Source organism: Callospermophilus lateralis, chromosome 3 (genome assembly GCF_048772815.1).
Source record: "Callospermophilus lateralis isolate mCalLat2 chromosome 3, mCalLat2.hap1, whole genome shotgun sequence".
In the NCBI taxonomy this organism is placed as follows: domain Eukaryota; kingdom Metazoa; phylum Chordata; class Mammalia; order Rodentia; family Sciuridae; genus Callospermophilus; species Callospermophilus lateralis.
The window spans coordinates 26,341,999-26,354,454 of NC_135307.1; the positions used below are offsets into that span (position 1 = coordinate 26,341,999).

At 47.9% G+C, this 12,456-nt stretch overlaps 1 protein-coding gene across 2 annotated transcripts in view; it reads right to left on the minus strand.

Annotated features, from left to right (window-relative positions):
* Adck1 (aarF domain containing kinase 1) overlaps nucleotides 1–12,456 on the minus strand; it is a 113,505-nt gene that overhangs the window by 83,629 nt on the left and 17,420 nt on the right. The window lies entirely within an intron of this gene.

A 12,456-nucleotide genomic window follows, 5' to 3' on the forward strand; every position in this document is an offset into this window, starting at 1 on the left:
AGACAAACCCGATGCCCACGAGAGCCCAGGACACGTACTCTCTGGGCTGGAAAGCATCCATTTAGGAACTCAGTCGCCAGAAAAGCTGAGAGAACCCTTCCCTCCATCTGCCCCTTAATCACACGCACTGAGAAGATGCATAATTAATTTGTTCTCAACAGTTGCTCTGTGGCTGACAGAGTGAGGGCATTTCTAGAATGGCAATTACAGACCAGAAAAACACATGTAAGGCCATGAGCAGCATAAACTACCCCGACGGCCCGATTCCCTTCCTTCCCCTCTCCAGCTTGCTCAGGCCACAGGCCCGGACGTGGGACAGGAGGCTTCTTCGTTTCCTCTCTGCCTTGTGCTCTTGGGGGCTGGTGGCAAGGGACAGAAAACAAAACCCTGAAAGGTACAGGCAAGGAGACCTCCCTACTTGGAAAGAGCCAGAATAGGCCCAAAGTCCAGGTGCACTGTGACGGATGAACGGGCAGGGGAACAACGGACCCCACACAGGAATTAGAGAAGTCAAAGGACTCTCATTCATTTCATTAATTATGATAATAATGATATGATTGCTTAGAAAAATATCACTGACGTATCCTTAAATCACAGGTGAAATGCCATGATTTCCACAACTGACTTTAAACTTCTTCCATAATAAATAAATGAAAGAAAGAATTATGGCATCATACCTTAGGTCTAAGTGCCAGGTAGGAGTTCATCATATTTTCTATTCTCTGTGCTTCTTAATTACATTTGGAATTTTTCATATAGAGATTTTGTTTTCCTAAAGACCCGACAGCAGATCCCAGCCCGCCGTTCCCAAGCCTGCAACTGTGGCCCAGGAGACACTGCGCTCGGCCCGAGCCAGCCTCTCTCGTCTTGTGCCACGTCGTGCCCTGTTGTTCACTCTGCTCTGTCACCATGGCCTCCTTTCAGGAGCCTGAACAAGCCCAGCTCACTGCCCCCCAGGACTTTTGGACTCACGGTTCCCTCTTGCCAGGACCCCGCCCTGCACGTGGAAAGGGCCACACTTGTGGTTTAAGGCTCTGCCATCACTGTGGAAGTCAGAGCACTGCTCCCGTCCCCCTAAAATGCCCACTTCCTAATCCCTGGAACCCTCAGATACAAATGCCCACTTCCTAATCCCTGGAACCCTCAGATACGCTGCCTTTCATGACAAAGAAAATCAGGTTGCAAAAGAAATTTAGGTTGCTAACAATGAAATGACCTTGAAATAGCGAGATTTACTGGATGGCCCAGGGAGGCCCTGGTGACCACCACGGCTCTTGTCAGCTTAAGAGAAAGACAGGGAGATGACAGTGTGAGGACTGGGCCAGGTGTTGCTGGCTTTATAGACAGAAAGATGCTGGGTGTGGGCACACGCCCATGATCCTAGCCACTCAGGAGGCTGACGGGGGAGGATCACAAGTTCAAGACCAACCTCAGCAACTTAGCAAAGCCCTTGTCTCAAAATAAAAAAATGAAAAGGACTGGGCATATGCTTATATTAAAAAAAAAAAAAAAAAAGGACTGGGACTGTAGCTCAGTGGTAGAGTACCCCAGGTACTACTGGGGACAGGGTCGGGGGACAGGGTAAGCCAAGCCTCTAGAACCCAGAGAAACAAGGAAATGAAATCTCCTCCAGGAACATGGCCTTGCTGACACCTTATTTTATCCCAGGAAGAATCATTTCAAACTTCTGACCTCTATAACTGTAATATAGATAATAAATGTATATTGTTTTAAGTCATTTAATTTGAGATAACTTATTACAGCAACTGTAGGAAACTAACACAGCAGCTGCCTTAAAAGTCTTAATTTTATTTGGACTGGTGCTTCCTAAGTGAAATCTGATGGGACAGGAGAGCAAGCGCTGGGAAGTTCAGCCCAGCTCCCAAGTAGGCCCTCCTCCTCCCAATGGGTTCCTGCTGCCCCATGCCCACACCAGGCACCCTGGCTCCCCGCAGACTCCCCACCTCACCCTGAGATCCTTGCAGCTCTCTGCCAGGGTGGCAGCGAGCTCCCCGATGGGGAGGGGCTGTGTTCTCCCACTGACCTTCATCCCAGCAGGGCGCCTGGGCTCAGGCCTGGGAAAGATCAGGGTCACACAGGTGCCACTTGACCTCCATCCGCATCCATGGCTTGAATTATCACAGCAAGCTCAAAAGGTAACAGGGCAGGGACTCTCACCCACCCCCAATCCAGACCCCGAGCATATCCCAGCATCTCTTAAGAGACCTCCTCTCTGTGGGTTGAGGCAGGAGGGCCACAGGAAGGGAACCCGACTTCCAGCAGAGCCACATTTTCATTTTGCACTGGACACTGTAAACTCCACAGCCAGCCCCACCTCCTCCTCCAGCAGTCTCCCCGCTTTCACTTGCTGGTTCTTAGATGACCACCTTCAGATTTAACTAGAATGTCCACATCAGAGAGCCCTTCCCCAGCGCCACGTCAGCTGCTCTTGACCCCATGGCTACATTTCTCTCCTTCAGGGCGCTGAGCAAGAGCTGAAATGGTCTTGTTACTTTCCTCACTGATGCACTTAAAAGCATACACTGCGCCCACTTCAGGACACCACTGTCCTAAGTGCACAGATCTGGCAGCGGCAAGACAGACTGAGCCCCAGCCCTCCTCACGCAGACACTCATTGGTTCCATCAACTGCCGTCTCTTGTCCCCATAAAAATAGACCATTGTAGGGCTAGGGGTGTAGCTCAGTGATAGAGTGCTTGTTCAGAGCTATGAGGCTCTGGGTTCGAAATCCCCAGCACCATGCACACAAATAAAAGCTGTTATGCGCCCCACACTCCCCACAGAGGCCGGCACATGGTAGGTATTCAATAAGTAGTTGAGAATCAACTGGATATGTGAATGGTGGTTTAGATATTCCACACCATGGCTTGGCACAGCATAGAGAAAACCTTCTTCGTTGCATTGATGGTAGGGAGGGAATCTGTTCCCTACGTACAAAAATTGGAGAGGAAGAGAGGCCTATAGGCAAATTGGTGGGGAGAGGCTACACCCCAGTTCCCAAAGCACCTTGCCTGGAATCAGCCTCACGTATGTACTATGGCTATCAGTCAACAGTGTATTTGTATATTTAAGGGAAGCTATTCTGCTCATTGGACATACGTCTCACATTCTACAAGGAAAAGTCTATTTTTAAAAAGTCTTGCTATACCAGGCAAGAGCTCTGGGAGTAGTTTTATTCAAGGAGTGGATTTTAGGTTGGGGCCAAGACAGGGAGAAGCAGGAAATCAAGAGCAGGCTATTAGGTGACTGCTGTTCACAAACAGGCACTTCGACACCCTCGAACCTGCGGAGGCCTTCTATCAGGTCACTGTTCCAGCCTAGCCTTTCCTCTACTCCTGCCATCTCGCGACTCCCAAGTTGGAGCTGTGGCCACTGAGGCAAGAGGAACACATCTCCTCCCAGCAGGTTGTCCTCAGAGACGCTGATCTCCTGAGTACATTAAGGCCTGAGAATTTTTGAGTTCAAGATGAAAAGCCCAGCCAGGCACGGTGGCACAGGCCTGTAATCCCAGCAACTCAGGAGGCTGGGGCAGGAGGATCACGAATTCAAAGCCAACCTCAGCAAAAGTGAGGTGGTGAAACTTGGTGAAACCCTGTCTCTAAATAAAATGCAAAATAGGGCGGGGATCGTGGCTCAGTGGCGGAGTGTCCCTGAGTTCAATCTCCAACACACACACACACACACACACACACACACACACACACACACACGATGACTAGCCCAGAGGGTTTCAGGAGAAACAGCAGAGGGCTGAGGGGATGGGCAAGAGGCTGGTTCCTCAGCACTTGACAAAAGGCTCAAATTCCATGACACAACAAAGATGTCCACACTGTGTGAACTGCTGGCCTAGAGGAGGCCCGGGAGCCACCACAGTCCAGAGGTGTGAGTGGGGGAGACTCAGTGGTCATGGGTGCAGGGGCAGGAGCCACGCCACATGGGGTTCAACTCAATTACAGTGGGTTGAATGCAACCCAAAAAAGGATCTGCCCATATCCTAACCCCTGAAACCTGCGACTGTGACCTTATTTGGAAAAAGGGACTTTGCAGATGTCATTAAGAACTTTGAGACCATCCTGGATTAGCCAGGTGGGCCTAAAACCAATGACAAGTGTCATCAGAAAGAGAAGACAGAGGAAGACGTGGGAGAGAACAAGCCACAAGCAATGCCTGGATCTGCCAGAAGCCAGAAGAGAAAAAGGATTCTTCCACAGAGCCCCCAAAATAGGACGGCCCCAACAGTACTTTAAATTTCAGATTTCTGGCCTCCAGAATCCTTCTCTATAGGAGAATACATGTCTGCCGTTGTAAGCCAATGGGGTGACTTGTCATGACAGTCACAGGGAATTAATACACCCCATGGTTATCTGTGAACTCCTGGACAAATCACTTAAATGTGCCTTGGTTTTTTCATCTGTAGAATGATACAATGGTAGCTGACCCGTAGAGTAGTTGTGAAGTTAAATGAGATGATAGAGAGTCCTTGGCACAGTGCTGTCCTCTAATTACTGTCCAGTAAATGTAAACGCTTGCTCTTAGCGTCAGAAGCCACCATGGTTACTCCTCAAAACCATGGTTTTCCAGGCCTCAACCCAGCATCACTAACAGTGCATCCAGCTATGGGGTCCAGGATCCTGCTCCCAGGTGACTGATGGCCTGACAGATTGAGAACCACCAGGGTGCTATCACATTCTCACCTCTGTGCCAGACACTGAGGCTCTCCTGAATTCAAAGTTCACAATATCCTCACTAACCAATGCCAGTCATAAGCTACCTTAACCTCAAGGAAGTCCTTGCTCATGTCCACCCTGAATCCCCTCATCATGTCACTTCACTTTGTTTCCCTTCACTCTCCTTTGCAGAGGTAAAAGCACCCAGTCCAGGCCGATGGGGAAAAAAATAACCCAGTCCAGGGGTTTTTCATCAGGCAAAGCAACCAGGAACAAGAAGCTCATGACAGTTAGTCTGGGACAGGCTCTGGATGGGTAAGAGCAAGGGGAAGCCGGGTCTCTCCAGCCTCTGCCTCACTAAGTGCATTAGGTGCAGGGTAAGCTCAGGGTGTAGCATTGACTCTGGGGAGTAGGGCACTCTGCCCTCTTGCACCCCCTACAGAATCTGGTGGCAGGGGCAGGTGGGAAACAGCCCTGTGGCAGCAGGAAGCTAGCCCCATGCATCCAAGAAAAACACAGAGGTGAGGGCTGCAGATACACACACACACACACACACACACACACACACACACACACACACACGGAACTGGCTGATGGCAGTATTCATGGCAATCAGGAGAGAGACACCCGGGATGCAGCCACAGCCCCATCCCAGAAACCCAGAGGGACGTTTTGTTTCATTATAATCATGGTCTTTAGAACATGTAGAAACAAATCCCGTCCTATCAGGCATCTCTGAGCCTGGACCAGTAGCAGGAGATAACAGGGTAAGCCCAGGGCAGAGAAGAGCTGGAGAGCATAGCCAAAGTCATCAGGGGGAAAAATCAAGACAAAGGTAGGTGTGAGCCTGAGCCCAGGCCTGGCGCCTGCTTGGTTCCCAACGTGCAGCCCTGAACCAGTAACAGCAAGCAAAAAGGGGTACAAAAGGTGACTTCAGGCAGCACCCACAACACTTATTTGCATATGCATTAGACAGCCTGAGTGAGAACCATCAAACCTATAATTTCACAGGTATTTTGCTTGAAACAAAACAAATAAAGGGAAAAAATCAACAGAATTAAAAAAATAGAAATACCTGAAGATCTGGTGATAGAGAGTGTGTGGCTATGATAATGAATTCAAGACAGTGCTTCTTCCTGCTCATGTAGGAAGAAGGCTGGAGTCAGGGAAGTAACACCCAGGGGCTAAAATTGTATAGGTCAGGTATTATTTCTGAAATTGGGCAGCAAGTGCAAGGGTGATCACTGAATTACTATTTATACATTTTTCTTAGGTATAAAGAATACAGGTGGATAAAGAAAATATGGTACATATACACAATGGAATATTCCTTGGTCTTAAAGAAGAATGAAATTATGGCATGTGCAGGTAAATGAATGGAAATAGAGAATATCATGCCAACTGAGATAAGCCAATCCCCCAAAAAACAAAAGCCAACTGATTTCTCTGATAAGTAGATCTGATCCATCGTGGGGTGGGGAAGAATGAAGGATCTTTGTTTTGTGTAGAGGAGATTCAGGGGAGGAGTGGGGTTGTGGGGATGGGAAAGTCAGTAGAAAGAGACAGACATTATTACCCTGTATACATGTATGATTAGACTAGTGGAGCAACTCTGAACCATGTACAGCCAGAGGAATGAGAAGTTGTGCTCCATTTGTGTACAAAATGCATTCTACTGTAAAATAAATAAATAAATGATTTTTTTAATGAAAAAAAAGAATACAAATATGCACAGGTATGGCATTTTTAAAATACAGGATATATGGAGATATGCAAAACATGATGCTGGTATTAGCCACAGTCCCTAGGCTAACAAGTCTAGATCAAACAAGAGGATAACTGGCCTCTCCTTGGTTATGTGGGACCTACAGAGAAGCCACCAGTGAGCCCAACCTCCAGTCACAACACATTTTCCCCTGGGATGACCGCTGCTGGCAATGGGCCCCACCAAGACCATACAAGGCCCCATGACCGGCACTACAGAACTCTCCCAGAATCAGAAAGGCTTTGGGGTCAGGGCCACTGCAGAGAACTGCACAGGTTTGCAAGGCTCAAAAAGGTTTGGGTATCCAGGAAGCCAAAACAGAGGTGCCAAAACAGATTCACAGACTGCCTCTCATCACAGAAGCCTGATCCTTAGGGGACCCCACAAGAGCACATTCAACGCAGCTCATGCCCCTGCAGAAATTATCACAAATTCTGAGAAAGCCAGTGGCCCACATGGAAAGGGCTCGATCCCCCTCCTCCTCTGTGCAGAACACTCTCAGGGGAGCGTCCCATGATGACAAATAACAGCAGCAAGATGAGGGGCACAGCATGTGAAAACCCACTGAAAGTTTCCCCGGCAGGCAGGCCGATGGATGATGCACATGCAGAAGAACCACGGCCAGAGGGGGTCCACCCTGGGACGCACCCCACCACCCCAAGCAGGGCTCCCGCTCATGCTCCTACTGGCCGGGAGTTAGTTACTGTCAGGTCCAAAGCAGTGACTCCAGACCAGAGACCAGAGCTGTCACCAAGACAAATCTGTCCTTCAGGGGCTGGCCACACCATGCCTGCTTCCCAGCCCCACAGCCCAGACTGCGGGTGACTTGAGGGCAGATGACAAGTCTTATTTCCCTTTGCACCCTCTGAAGCCCACACGCAGCACCTGGCACACAGCAGGCTCCGTTCAAGCTGGCTGAGGCAACAGATGACAGAAGAAGAATGAAGCAAAGTCCTGGATTAGAGAGGACAGTTCCCAGGTGCAGAGATGATTCCTGAAGAACCAGTTTCTTTTTGCAGAACAAGATCCTTACATGCTTTTTTTTTTTTTGGGGGGGGGGCAGGGGCAGGGTTTGAGGGGTACCGAGAACTGGATCCAGGGGGGTGCTTTACCACTGAGCTACACCCCCCAGCCCTTTCCATTTCTTATTTTGAAACAGATTCTCACTAAATTGCCCAAGGAAGACCTCAAACTTGCCTTCCTTCCACCTCAGCCTCCCGAGTAGCTGGGATCACAGGTGAGCACAGCCATGCCCAGCTAAAACTGCTTTTTTAATTACCATACCTTCACTGGGGGATAGGAGAGTTATTTTTAAAGCTGGTGGTTGTTTAATAGCTGAAAAGTTGAAGTCCTTTCTTGAAACAAAGAGCTGGGCTCTACGGTTCCTTAAGAGGAGCTACAAGTCCCTCTATTGGGGAATATAAATGTGAAATGCTTGTTGAACTAACTATTCGGCCAAATAATTAAATGAGGAAAGGAACTTCCAGAAGGAAGCTCTAGAGCCTTCTTCCTCCTCACCTCTGCTTCCCAAGCCCACCACAGGCAGCAGCCCAGCACCCTGGCCTCCACTTTCTACCTGACCTGGTGCTTTTCCCCAGGCTGTAAGCAGATACACAAGGAGATGGCCGAGCAGAAAGTGCAAAGAACCAGAGACCAGGCAAGACCTGAATGTTAAAAAATCAAGCATGGGATAAGAGGGGAGGCTACAGAAATCTCATACCCTCCCTGGAACTCCAGTTCCACACCTGTGCATTGAAGCATGAGCTAGTGGATGCCCATGAGATCTTTCTCAAGTTCAAAGGAGCCACTGCAGACAGAGTCAGCACCACCCCTCAGCCCTTCCTCTCCTTCTCTGCCCCATATCCTAGGGTCAGAAATGGAGTTCCTTTTGCCCCCACACACCCTACCATATCCCGTGGTTCCAAAGGTTGACAGCATCTGACCCCTCCCCCTAAGTGCACATTTCACTAATGCCAAAATGAATGCCTCACACTCAAACCCAAAATTGTATGCTGCAACCAAGGTCAAGGATAAAATTTAGCAGAATCTGATGCGCACGAAAGGTTCTTACCCAAACCTGAGGTTACTTCCCCCTCACCAGGGCTGCTGGTGAACCCCCTGTCCCAAATGTTATGAAAGCATGTGGAGAGAGTCCCTTTGGGGGCCTGGTGCTGCTGACACCTCTCTCTCTCTCTCTCTCTCTCTCTCTCATCCCTCCCTACTCTTTGTGGGAGGGGCACCATCTATTGGATTGCTGAGTTGGGAGAAGAAACAGATCCCACTTTGGTATCTGCTTAACCACAGAGCTCTGGCGTTCAGTTCACCCCTGTCCTAAGAGGCTACCGCCATCTGGGAGCCTTGTCCAGCCACACCCTGCGCCTAAGAAAGTCTGTCAAGTTTGGGGGTGAAGTTCAGCAAGCCCACTTGATCCGGACCCAGACCACAAACTCCAGACCAGCACTTAGCAGTAATAAAGCTGACATTCTGACCTCCACTTGCCAGCATTCTGTATCTGCTGGGTTCTGCTTCTCAAGCAAGGCGGGGAAAGCAGGTATTTAACCATTATCTCCTCAAGTTCAAAGGTGACGTACTGTAGTAACCCTGACCTGAAGCAGCTCATCACAGGGACCCAGGGGTGGCCTACTTGGTAACAAGAATTTGAGTTCAGCCAAAGGCTTCACAGTCACAGTATAGTCAAGGACCCCTTTGGTTGAGGAAGGAAATGGCATTCATTATCAGTCTCCATTCATTCCCCCACCCTCCTCTTCCTCCTCCTTCTTCTCTTCTCTCTCTCTCCCCCTCCCTCTTTTCCTCACCCCCATGGTCTGACATACAGTACAAGCTAAAAAACTATTCAATAATTGATACCTTTAAGCATTATCAATCACTGAAAGCTTAATAAAACTGTACTTGAGAATTTTCCATGATTCCCTCCCCTCTGTGCTATGAAGCCCGGCCTCAAGTCCCTCCATGAGCTGGTCCTAATTCTACTTGTCAATATGCCCCCTCACTCACCCATACCTGTCCTCAGGAACACTGAAATAATCTCTGCTCACTGTGGACAATCCCCAAAGTCTTCCCATCAACATCAGCCAAAATCACTTTGTCCTCCATGCTATGTGTGTCAATCGTCCCCCTCTGTCCAAACTCACCTTTAACATCACCTTAATTTGCCCATCCTCACCCTTTTTAAGTCACTCTCTATCCCTGCATGCCTCAGGGGTCTTGGCCATCCTAGGGTATACCAGAGTTACACAAATGAGTGAATATTTTATAGATAATAAGATGCAGGTTTCTCACTGTCAAAGAAAGAAGTAACATAGAAGGGAAAGAGAGAAAGCTAACGTGGACTCTGTGGCGTTGATTAGAATTGCAGATGTGAGTATGAACTCGGAGCTTTTTAAGAGAAAGATGGATGCCCGTGTATGTGTGAGTGCACCCACATGTGTAGAGATCCTCACTCTGGTACCAGGAAGAGCCTGAAAGCAATGGCATCCTGGCAGCAACAAGCATCCCTAGCCTCCATGTTTGGGCTTCTAATTCCCATTCTCCAATAATAGGTACCAGGGCTCCTTGGAAACGTGACTGATTCCAGGGCTGAGGCAAGGCAAATACAAGACGAGCCTGGCACACCCTGTGATTCCAGAAAGTAATACAGTGCTCACCACACAATGGAAGCACACCAAAAGGACACAGAAGTCAACCTAAGGAGCTCCCAATGACCAAAGTGGGAACCACATGAGCAACAAAATAAACAACTGTTTTGGATATAAAGGGTAAGGATTCTTTGGATTATATCTGGGATATACAACCTATGGAATATGATAAACACCCATGAATTCATCCAGATAAAAATATTTAAATAACTGGGGAAAAAGGAAAGCTCTTTCTCATAGAAGAATTTTTCCAATGAATAAATGGGAAAAATTGAAAATCATTAATTTGTCCATTAAATGATAAGGAGCCACCAAGGCAACCCTGCACTTCTGGATCTCATCTCCAGAGTAAAAGATCCACAATGTCTGAGTCAATAAGTTGTCTCCTCTCCATTCTTACAAACTCAGATGGAGCGAAGGTCACTGCCACTATTTTGTAAATAAGGAAGCAGAGGTGCTCGACCAGAACTAGGAGCTAAAGGACCCAGCTCAAGGTCAAAATGGTTCAAATACAACCCTGAATTTTAGTTCTTCTCTTGAGTTACTGGTTCTTCTGTGATCTATCAAAATTCTAATCATGTTTCAAGATCTAGCATACTTCTCCAAGAGTCCCGTGTTATTGGGACTCATTTGTTTGCAGTGAAGAGCAAACCCAAACTACCTTAATCAAAAAAATAAGAAATTCCTGGCAGATACAACTGAAGGGGATAGAGGTAGTCCAGCTTCAGGTTCAGGAAGATCTAGGGACTCAACTGTCTTTGCAATACCAGCTCCATTCAAGATGGGCTTTCCCTTCATAGTGACATGACTATCAGCAGCTCTAAACCAACATTCTATACTTTCAATTAACCCCACAGAAAAGAGAGAGATGCTATTCTTAAAAAAAAAAAAAAAAAAAAAAAAGTCTTAGACTTGATGTTCACTGGCCAAAACTGGCTCAGATGCCAATCCTTGCATCAATTTCTAGAGCCCAGCAGAATGAAATCTACCAATTAATTAACTGCCTAACAAGAGTGGGGTGAATCCTACTGAAAGTGTGATATAGTTAGCATACATGAGAGAGGCTGTTTCTCCAAAGGAAGTTCTGGATGCTGTTCCCCACAATAAGAATGGATCCTCAGCTGCAAAATTAACAAATGTCCACTCCATTTCAACCCCTTGGTCAGAATCAACTCTATCCTGCAACCTCCCATCCTCTGCCTGGACACCTACATCAGCAATGACCTCCTTCTGCTTTATGGATGGATCAGGTCACACAAGTCAGTTTATGAGCATCCTGGGCATTAGAAATCTAGTTCTCCAAAGCACCTGAGCCCCTTTTCTAACCCCCAGGGGGTTAGTAAAGTGCCACAGTGCCCCTAGAACCTACTTCTTCACGTAGGCTCCCCACCCTCCTAGTGCAGAGCTACATCACCGAGAGCCCAATCCGCCAATGCCAACCTTGAAAGTGCTTCTCGAAGTCACTGCCTGTCTCTGTGACAAACCCTGGAACTTGGAGATGCTGGCTTGACAGGTGAGATAATTATGTTTTATCTTTTGCTCATTCTTTTATCAGCCATGATGAGAATGGATAAGCATCCCAATGGAAGAAAACACCCCCACAGTATCTACTCGTGCTCTTTTTTATGCCAGCCAGTTTCCCCTTCCCAGGCACAACTCCTGCAGACCAGCCTATACCCTGCTGTCTGGTGTATCCAGCCACCATGTGCTGCCCTCTCATCAAATGCCAGGCTCCACTTTCCTTACCACATCCCCAAGCTGTCAACTTCTCCAAGAGCTGCAGCACCACTGTCTTTCAGGTGACCTACACACTGACAGCCAACTGTCTTCACAACAGTCAGCACTGCCCTCTCTGCACAGTCTCCAAGGCAGAGACCTGGCCTGGGTCCTGGCCTGGACCTCTCTGCAGAATGTCATTCTGGTGTGTTCCAAGGTTAGATGGAGAAAAGAGATAGGAAAGAGCAGGGGGCATTAAGTCTCAAAGGCAGGAGCTCCTAAAGGCTCCAATAAAACCAACAGTTCGAGCTGGGGTTGCAGCTCAGTAGTAGAGCACTTGCCTAGCATGCATGAGGCACTGGGTTCGATCCCCAGCACCACATAAAAAAGTATATAAACAGTCAACCAATTCATGATGCTTAAAAAAATAATAACAGTTCATTCATTCATTTGTTTTATACCCTTTACTGAGAACCAGCTGTGTCCAGGGTACTCACGAGTGATGCAGACCTGGAGATACAGCACAAGAGTCTCTGTCCACAGAGTACCTTCTAAGAGACATCAGACTTGTTTTCATATCGGCTTTACATTTTGCAAGGACCATCTCAAGCATTACCTACATAATCCTCAGT